The sequence below is a fragment of the Gossypium arboreum genome, chromosome 6 (genome assembly GCF_025698485.1).
Source record: "Gossypium arboreum isolate Shixiya-1 chromosome 6, ASM2569848v2, whole genome shotgun sequence".
NCBI lineage: Eukaryota > Viridiplantae > Streptophyta > Magnoliopsida > Malvales > Malvaceae > Gossypium > Gossypium arboreum.
This window is the reverse complement of record NC_069075.1, coordinates 10377006-10385054: the sequence shown is the minus strand read 5'-3', so window position 1 is coordinate 10385054 and position 8049 is coordinate 10377006. Positions and strand designations below refer to the sequence as shown.

Below are 8049 nucleotides of genomic sequence, written 5' to 3'. Positions count from 1 at the left end.
ACATTTATAGGAGTGAAAGAGAATTGTAACTTCTCTAACTGACTAACTGTTATCTTAGCTGATAACAACTAATAGCTTAACAACTTTCTCTAACACACTTTACGTGTTTTATTTAGGAAATAAAGTTGTTATCAATTTCTATGCATGGATATAACTTGTTGCTATCTACTAATTTTATATTTTCAAGTAAGTTTTATTTTTGTAGGTCTCGACGACTTAATATTAAAACAATAATTTCTAATAATAAACATATAAAGACTAAATTGAAGGTTATTAAAATAGTGTGTAGGATGAATTTGAATAAAATTATAGTTCAATGGACTTAAGACGGACATAAACCATAAAAATTTATTAAACTATGTGAAAGCGTTTATAATTGTTTTAAACATTGCTTTTCAAGAACTTTTTTAACAGTTTAATAAAATTTAAAGGAATTATTATTAATAAATTTTAATACAAACAATATGCATGAGGCTATGAAAGAACCGAATGAGGCTATAAGTAGGTCATATACTTTGGTTTTTTCTTTTATCTTTGTAAATTCCTCATAATTTTTAAATTTAAATATTTTCATTAATGTTAAAAATAAAAGGGTGTGAAAGCTTTAAGGGTTAAATTCCAATTTGCTACCTGTACTATACTTATTCGGACAATGTGATACCTCAATAATTTTTTCTATCAATTTAGTACTTGATCTGGCATCAATGACCACAAATAACATAACATCTGGAATTTTATGGAAATAAAAACATCAGAATTTTTACTAGATTTTATATAATATTTTAATAATTATTTTCTAAAATAACCTTAATCAAGATTCATATTTTCTAAAATTTTATCTTATACCAAAATACAAAACAAAAAGATGAAGTTTACTAGGAATCTAGTTTTAAAATACCACATGTCATGTTGTGAGTGGTTACTGATACCACATCATCACTCCGTAATGGAATTGGGGCGATTTGTCTGATGGTAAAATGCCACATTGTTTGATAAGGTATAGTTGAGAGGGCAAATTGATATTCAACCCAAATCTTAAAACATTTTAATCAAAGAATTTGATGTCAATATTTTTATTATAATCTTGGATCAATGATTGTTATCACAAGCTAAATTTTGGGTTTTATTTAGCCTGAGCTTTCTTCTTAAGATCATTGCATTAATATTGGGTTATTTGGATTATAAGACTCTTCGAGCTCTTTTTTTTTTAAACAATAAAAACAAATTCAGCTCATTCTTAATTTTTAACTATATTTATATAATATTAACTATATATAAATATGTTTTATTATTTTATTTTAAATATTACAAAACTTACAAATAAATCAACAAACTACAAAAAAAACTCCTAAATTTTACGGATTTTACGATTTGATCCTTATGTTTTGAAATATTAACTGTTTAGGTGATGAATGATTATTTGTTACACGTTTTAACCCTTTATTTATTCAATTTTGTTTTATTACTGTGTATTTTTTTAATTAATTTTGATGACAACCGACGGTGAGGCCAACGTTGTTGTGGCCAACAAAGCGAGAAAGGTATGATGATGATTTAAAAAAATAATATTAAATTTAACTTTTAACGTTTTTATTTTTTTTATAAATTTAGCCTTTATTATTATTTTGAATTAATTTTGACTCTCAATCTTTTAAAAATAGTCAAATTTGACCATCAATCTTTTAGAAAAGAGTCAAAATAATATTATTTTAATGAGAATACTAATTAAAATGTTAATTTTTTTTAAACACAACAATCTGCATGACAATTCATGTGTACTTCACGCTAATTTTTTTGAATTTTATAAACTTTATTTTTTATTTTTCTTTATTTTTATTTTTATAATTTTTGAAGTGTTTAGCATGATTTGACTCTTTTTGAAAAGTTAAGGGTAAAATTTAGTTAAAAAGGAATAAAGACCAAATTGATAGAAAATATAAACGTTGAGGGTTAAATTTATTATTATACCATTTTACAACTAGTTATATTTAAGTTGGTGCTATTCATTAAAATCCTTTAAATTAGATCATTTATCTAGATTTGTTCTTGGGTCGGGCTACTCGCCTAGGTTTGAAGGTCAACCCGAAAAATGAGTTTGAGTAAAAAAACTAGGTCCGTTTAAAATATGAACTAGGCTCAGACTTGAAAATTTAAGGTCCAAGCCCATCTAAGCCCGTTTTTAAGTTTATAATACCTAACATTATGTTGTTTTTATATATTACGTAATTGATAACACATTTAAAAAATAAATATATACTAAATATATAATGCCACTTTAATGTAAACATTAAAATAATGTTAACATGACTATATAAATAAATTTGAAAAATAAAAATTCATAAATTTTTAAATATTAAAATAAAATAAAATAAAATATTTTAAAAATAAAAAAAATATGTGTGGGCTTAAAATAGGCTTGGGTTAATATTTTGCAAATATAGGTGGGTTTGGGTAAAATTATTAAGCCCATATTTCGAGTCAAATCAAATTTAAGTAAGTATAAAGTATATTAATGTCATGCTTAAGCCTGACGCATAAACACCCTACTTATACTGTTCACGCATTTAACATGCTTAATAAACAATAAAATAGTATAATAAAAAAGATATGTTGGATTAGATGATTGACGCAACGAATTTATTATATGTATTGTTTTTACATTTAATATTTTATATATTAAATACTTGGTTAAGTTAGTATCCTCAATAAATTGAACATTTATTTAAAACTTCCTTTAATTCCCCAAAATCCTCCATGACATTTAATGCTTTAAATAATGGAAAAGTGGAGTTGCCCTGGAGATTGGTCAGTTAACACTAATTTTAAATTCATCACTACAGTATTTAATTTTATTATTATAGTAATTGATTTTACTGTCATCATTATTTTCAATGTCATGGGAGCAAATTTAATAGGGTTCATTTGGATGGGAGATAAGATTGAAAATAGCAGTAGCAGTAGACTTGTCCATGGCCCGGCCCAAAAGCTTGCTTGAAAAGTAAAAGAGTTTGAATAAAAAATATGAGCCCGAAAAATAGGCTTAGACAAAAAAATAAATCTCAGTTTCTAAATGGGTCGGGCTTCGGATAAACTTTTTTTTGACACAAACTCGACCTAGATACCCTTAACAAAGTATCGACACCCTACCTAAAAAGTTGCCTGAGTATCAATACTTTGAGGCAAGTATCGATACTATAGCTTTTAATATGGGTCTAGTCGGTCCGGACCTGAGTTTAACATTTATAATATGGGCCAAGCTTGGGCAAAAATTTAGGCCTATTTTTCGGGTCAAGCTCGAGTCTAAAATTTTTGTTGGTCCTAGCCCGACCCATGGACAACTTTAAGTAGTAGTGACATTAATTACTATAGTAATGAGATTAAAATCAATGATAAGATATGTGTTTGGATGCAAACACAAAAGTAAATTATTATAAGAATAAAATGACCATTAAAGATTTTATATTATATTTTATATAAAGTTATAATTTATTTAGAAATTTAATATATAATTAAAATAATATTGAAGCATTATTTAATATGTTTATCTATATATTTTAATCAAGATATTATTATATTATTTATATTGAAATGAAAATAAAATTTAAAAACTTGTAAATCAAAATAATTAAGAAGTAAATAATGTAAAATCTTTTAAATCATGAAATTATAATGGGTTGGTGATAATATATATTAATTAGTTTTTCTCTATTTATTATATGTATTAATTAAAATATAAGATTTAACACTAAAAATTAAAAGAATTGACCACACATAATTATACCATTATATTGATAAAAATATATTTAGAAATTAAGATCACAATTTTTTTCATAATTCATTCCTTTTAGTCAGTTTTAACTAACCTAAATGAAAATATCATTTTACATAATAATTACATGACTGATAATTATAGATGAGAAGTTCGAATGATTATTTTACATTCACATAAAATGATTGAAAATTAGATCAGTTATCAATGCAGAGTGTTGCTGTTGATGGCTCTTCTGGGGTATCTATGGCTGGTTCGGGTGGCTCAAATGGAGTGGTGACTGGAGAGGCATTCTCATGACAGGGTTCAATCTCCCACTCCAACCACCATTTTCATTTGAAGCACCACAACCATAGGGTTGAATCTTTCACTCCAGGTTCTAGAATAGGTAGAAATTTGTGAAATGCATATTGCCAGAAGCATATTCATGATCCACAGCATGAGTCAGCTCCATCAATTAGACCAGTTGCAGGAATGGTACTAATGAGGAGCCTTGCTGCTGGTGGCCCTTCTAGGGATCTATGGGTGGTTCGGGTGGTTCAAATGAAATGGTGGTTGGAGAGGGCATTCTCGTGACGGGTCATTCTTCCACTCTAACAACCATCGTCATTTGAACCACCTCAACCACAGGTTCAATCTTCCACTCAAGGTACTAGAACAGGTAGTGACTTGTGAAATGCTTATTTCGAGAAGCATATTGACGATCCACAGCATGAGTTAGCTCCATCAATCAGATCAGTTGCAGCAGTGGTAACAATGCAGAGCCCTGTTGGTGATGGCTCTTCTGGGGGGTCTATGGGTGGTTGTTGGGGCTAGAGGTGTGCATGGGCCGGGCCACTTGGCCCTGCTCGAAGGCCCACCTGAAATGTGGGAGGGTTTGGGCAAAAATCTAGGTCCGTAAAATGGGCTTGGGCAAAAAAATAAGGCCCGTTTAAAAAAAGGGCCTCGGGTAAGACATTTTGGCCTGCCCAAATTTAGCCCGGCCCTGCCCGAATTCACTAAATGAAAAAAAAAAATCTATTTTTTAATATTATTTTCTTATTATTTTCTCCCTATTTTGCTACTATTTTATTATTATGTTGCTACTATTTTGTTGTTATTGTTTGGATATTATATAAAACTTATTTTATTGTTAATTTTTTATTATTTTAAAGCATTTGCTAATTTTGTTATTATTTTAGAGGCATTTACTTGTTAAATTGCATCTATTTTAGTGTTATTAAAGTATACATATTTTTAAAATTTATTTTTAATTTGTTAAGAAATTTTTATTTTGATGTTTTTAGTATTTTGATTGTTTATATATATTTTAAAATTATATAAAAACAATATAAAAATTAATATGAGCGAGCCAAGTCGAGCTCGAGTTTTAACATTTTTATTGGGTTGGGCTTGGACAAAATTTTAAGCCCATTTTTTGGGCCGGGTCTAGGCCTAACAAACAGGCCTAAATTTTTAGTTGGACCCGACCTGAACCCGGCCTGGCCCAGCCCATGCACACCTCTAGTTGGGGCCCTGGGAAGCCTGCAACTACTTTTGTGATGTTAGATTCATCTGGAGAGGTGCTTGATGTGCTTTACACTGGTTCTCTTTCATTACAGTCTCATAATGTTAATGACCAGCAACGCAAGAAAAATGATCAATAGCGTGTTTCGAAGTTTATGACTGATCACCAACCACATGTTGTTGTTCTTGGAGCTGTGAATTTGTCTTGTACCCGCTTGAAAGATGATATTTATGAGGTAGGCTTGTCGTTGTTGAGATATAGGCTTTCTTTTCCATTTATCTAAAATATTGTGTCCTTTAGTTTTACGTTTTAGTTTTGTTTTTCTTGGTTAATCTCTTTGTTGTTGTTCTTTTAGCAAAATATTAGTTAGCCTGTCTCAACCACTTCTAAGTTTGCAGATTTTTGTTTGAGATGTGTCTCACTTTGTTAAGGCCTATTGTCATTTAAGTCCTTTTCAGTGAATTTCTTATCTTTGTAATGGTAAATCTTTTTTTTTTTTGGAACCAGGTAAATCTTACTTCAGTATTCAGTATTCTGATCACGTGTCCCTCATGTTGTCAAGAACAAAATTTCCGTACTTGTCCTTTTAAAATGACCCAAATTACTTGCTGAAATACTTGCTTCAAGCATCCTGATTAACTATGATATCTAATGGAACTGTAATTGTTTATGAAGTCGTTGGGTTCTCAATTTTTAATTGTCTTGTATAATTGGTCCTTTTATTTCTTGTGCTTTTTCAGTATATTCCATTGTTATCAGATCGTATTCTGATATCAAGTATAATGTCATTTTTTGCAGAATGAATGAATTTTCAGTGTTCAATAAGTTATGCTTCTTAAATTATCTGTTCTTCATGCTATGTGCTGCTTATGCTGCTTATGTCGTTTATGTCTTCTTCACCAGATTATTTTACGATGGTGGAGGAACATCCTAGAGATGTTGGCATGAGATGGATGAGCTAAGCATTGTATATGGGGATGAGTCTCTACCCGGTCTCTATGAAAATTCTCGGATTTCAGGGATCAGCTACCTGACACAGGTGAATCGATCTTCATTAACAAAATTCTGCCTGTCGTTTTTGAATTGTTGTTAGGTAAGCAAGTTTCAATCCATCTTGATTTATCGATGATCTTGTCTATTATAAAAAATGTCAGGCATTGTTAAACGGGCTGTTGCTCTCGGGGGTTATCTTCATAATCCACTGGCAATGGTTGCAACTCTGTGTGGTCCTGAGAAGGAAATATTGTCTTGGAAGCTTAATCCTATGAAGAACTTTCTAACAACAGATGAGAAGTATCAGGTGTTCCTGGTTTGTAAAGACTGAGATGAGAAGCAATCGACAACTGCATGTCCAGAACCTTGACCTTAGGAGCGAAGCAGCATACAGAGTGACCAAGAGAAAGCTTGTAAAGAGAGGGAGAGGGCCAACTATTACTATTGATGAAGCTATCGAGGTATGTTGCAAGTAAATAACTTTTTTTTTTCAACTAAAGCCATGATGCACTTCGAAAATGTAAGAGTAAATGTTGGGCTATTTATTGGAGAGTGAATGAAGGAGAAAATGGTAATTTAATTTATTTAATTTAAAAACTGTATGTTTATTTAAAGTTTTGGCTTAAAATGCGCACTTTTCAACTTCAATGAGAGGTCTTAGGAATTTATTCTAGTTAGGAGTAGGTTGGAAATATTTTTAATGTACATGGCTACATTAGAGCTCGAATGCACCATATATACCACCCCCTACACAACAAAGCAGCTCAGCTTCATTCTAGTAATAAGATCCCTTCCAAAGCTATTAGCAGCTGCCCATCGAAAGTAGAAGTTCAACAAAGCATGGCTTCTAAACCAGGAAATATTCTCACTGACTGGCCATGGAAGCCTCTTGAAAGTTTTAAGGTAAGATGGTCTTTCCTTTTTTATATATTAATTTTCTCCCATATCGTGTCAATTCTCTCATGCATTTTTATTCATTTATGTTGTGTTGTTGGATGGGTATTTACACTACAGAATCTTGGCTCCATAGATCGCAGAGAGCATATACTCGATTATAGTTAAGGATGCAAAGTAGTGTGATGTTTTCAATTTTGCGATATTCCCACTCATGTTATGATGAAAGTTGCACAGCTAGCTTTGGGTTAGCCTTTCTCGTTGTCGATCGAACTGCCAAAGGCACCAATAGGATTGTGGATAAAGATATCGAATTTGACCAAGTTGACAGGGAAAGGAACCGGTAATTGATATGCCCAAGTAACAAATAAAGTTAAATTTGTTACACGTTTTAAGCCTTTATTTATTCAATTTTGTTTTATTACTGTGTATTTTTTAATTAATTTTGATGACAATGTATGATGTCGATAATGTTAAATTTAACTTTTAATGTTTCTATTTTCTTATTAATTTAGTCTTTATTATTATTTTAAATTAATTTGGCTCTCAACCTTTTAAAAATAGTTAAATTTGACCATCAATCTTTTATAAAAGAGTCGAAAAAATATTCTTTTAATGAGAATACTAATTAAAATGTTAAATTTTTAAACACAACAATCTACATGACAATCTATGTATACTCCATGCTTTTTTTTGAATTTTTATAAACTTTTTATTTTTTAATTTTATTTTTCTTTATTTTGAATTTTTTATATTTTTATAATTTTTGAAGTGTTTAGCATGATTTGACTCTTTTTGAAAAAGTTAAGAGTAAAATTTAGTTAAAAAGAATAAATGCCAAATTGATAGAAAATATAAACGTTGAGGGCTAAATTTTTTATTATAC

The 8049-nt window shown here is 30.0% G+C and overlaps 1 long non-coding RNA gene across 1 annotated transcript; it reads left to right on the top strand.

Annotated features, from left to right (window-relative positions):
• The first annotated feature begins 5801 nt into the window (after window positions 1–5801).
• Window positions 5802–7673, top strand: LOC108485622 (uncharacterized). The gene is made up of 4 exons (XR_008284445.1): window positions 5802–5935; window positions 6180–6315; window positions 6431–7172; window positions 7284–7673. It is a non-coding gene; the product is annotated as an uncharacterized LOC108485622 (long non-coding RNA).
• Window positions 7674–8049: the final 376 nt, after the last annotated feature.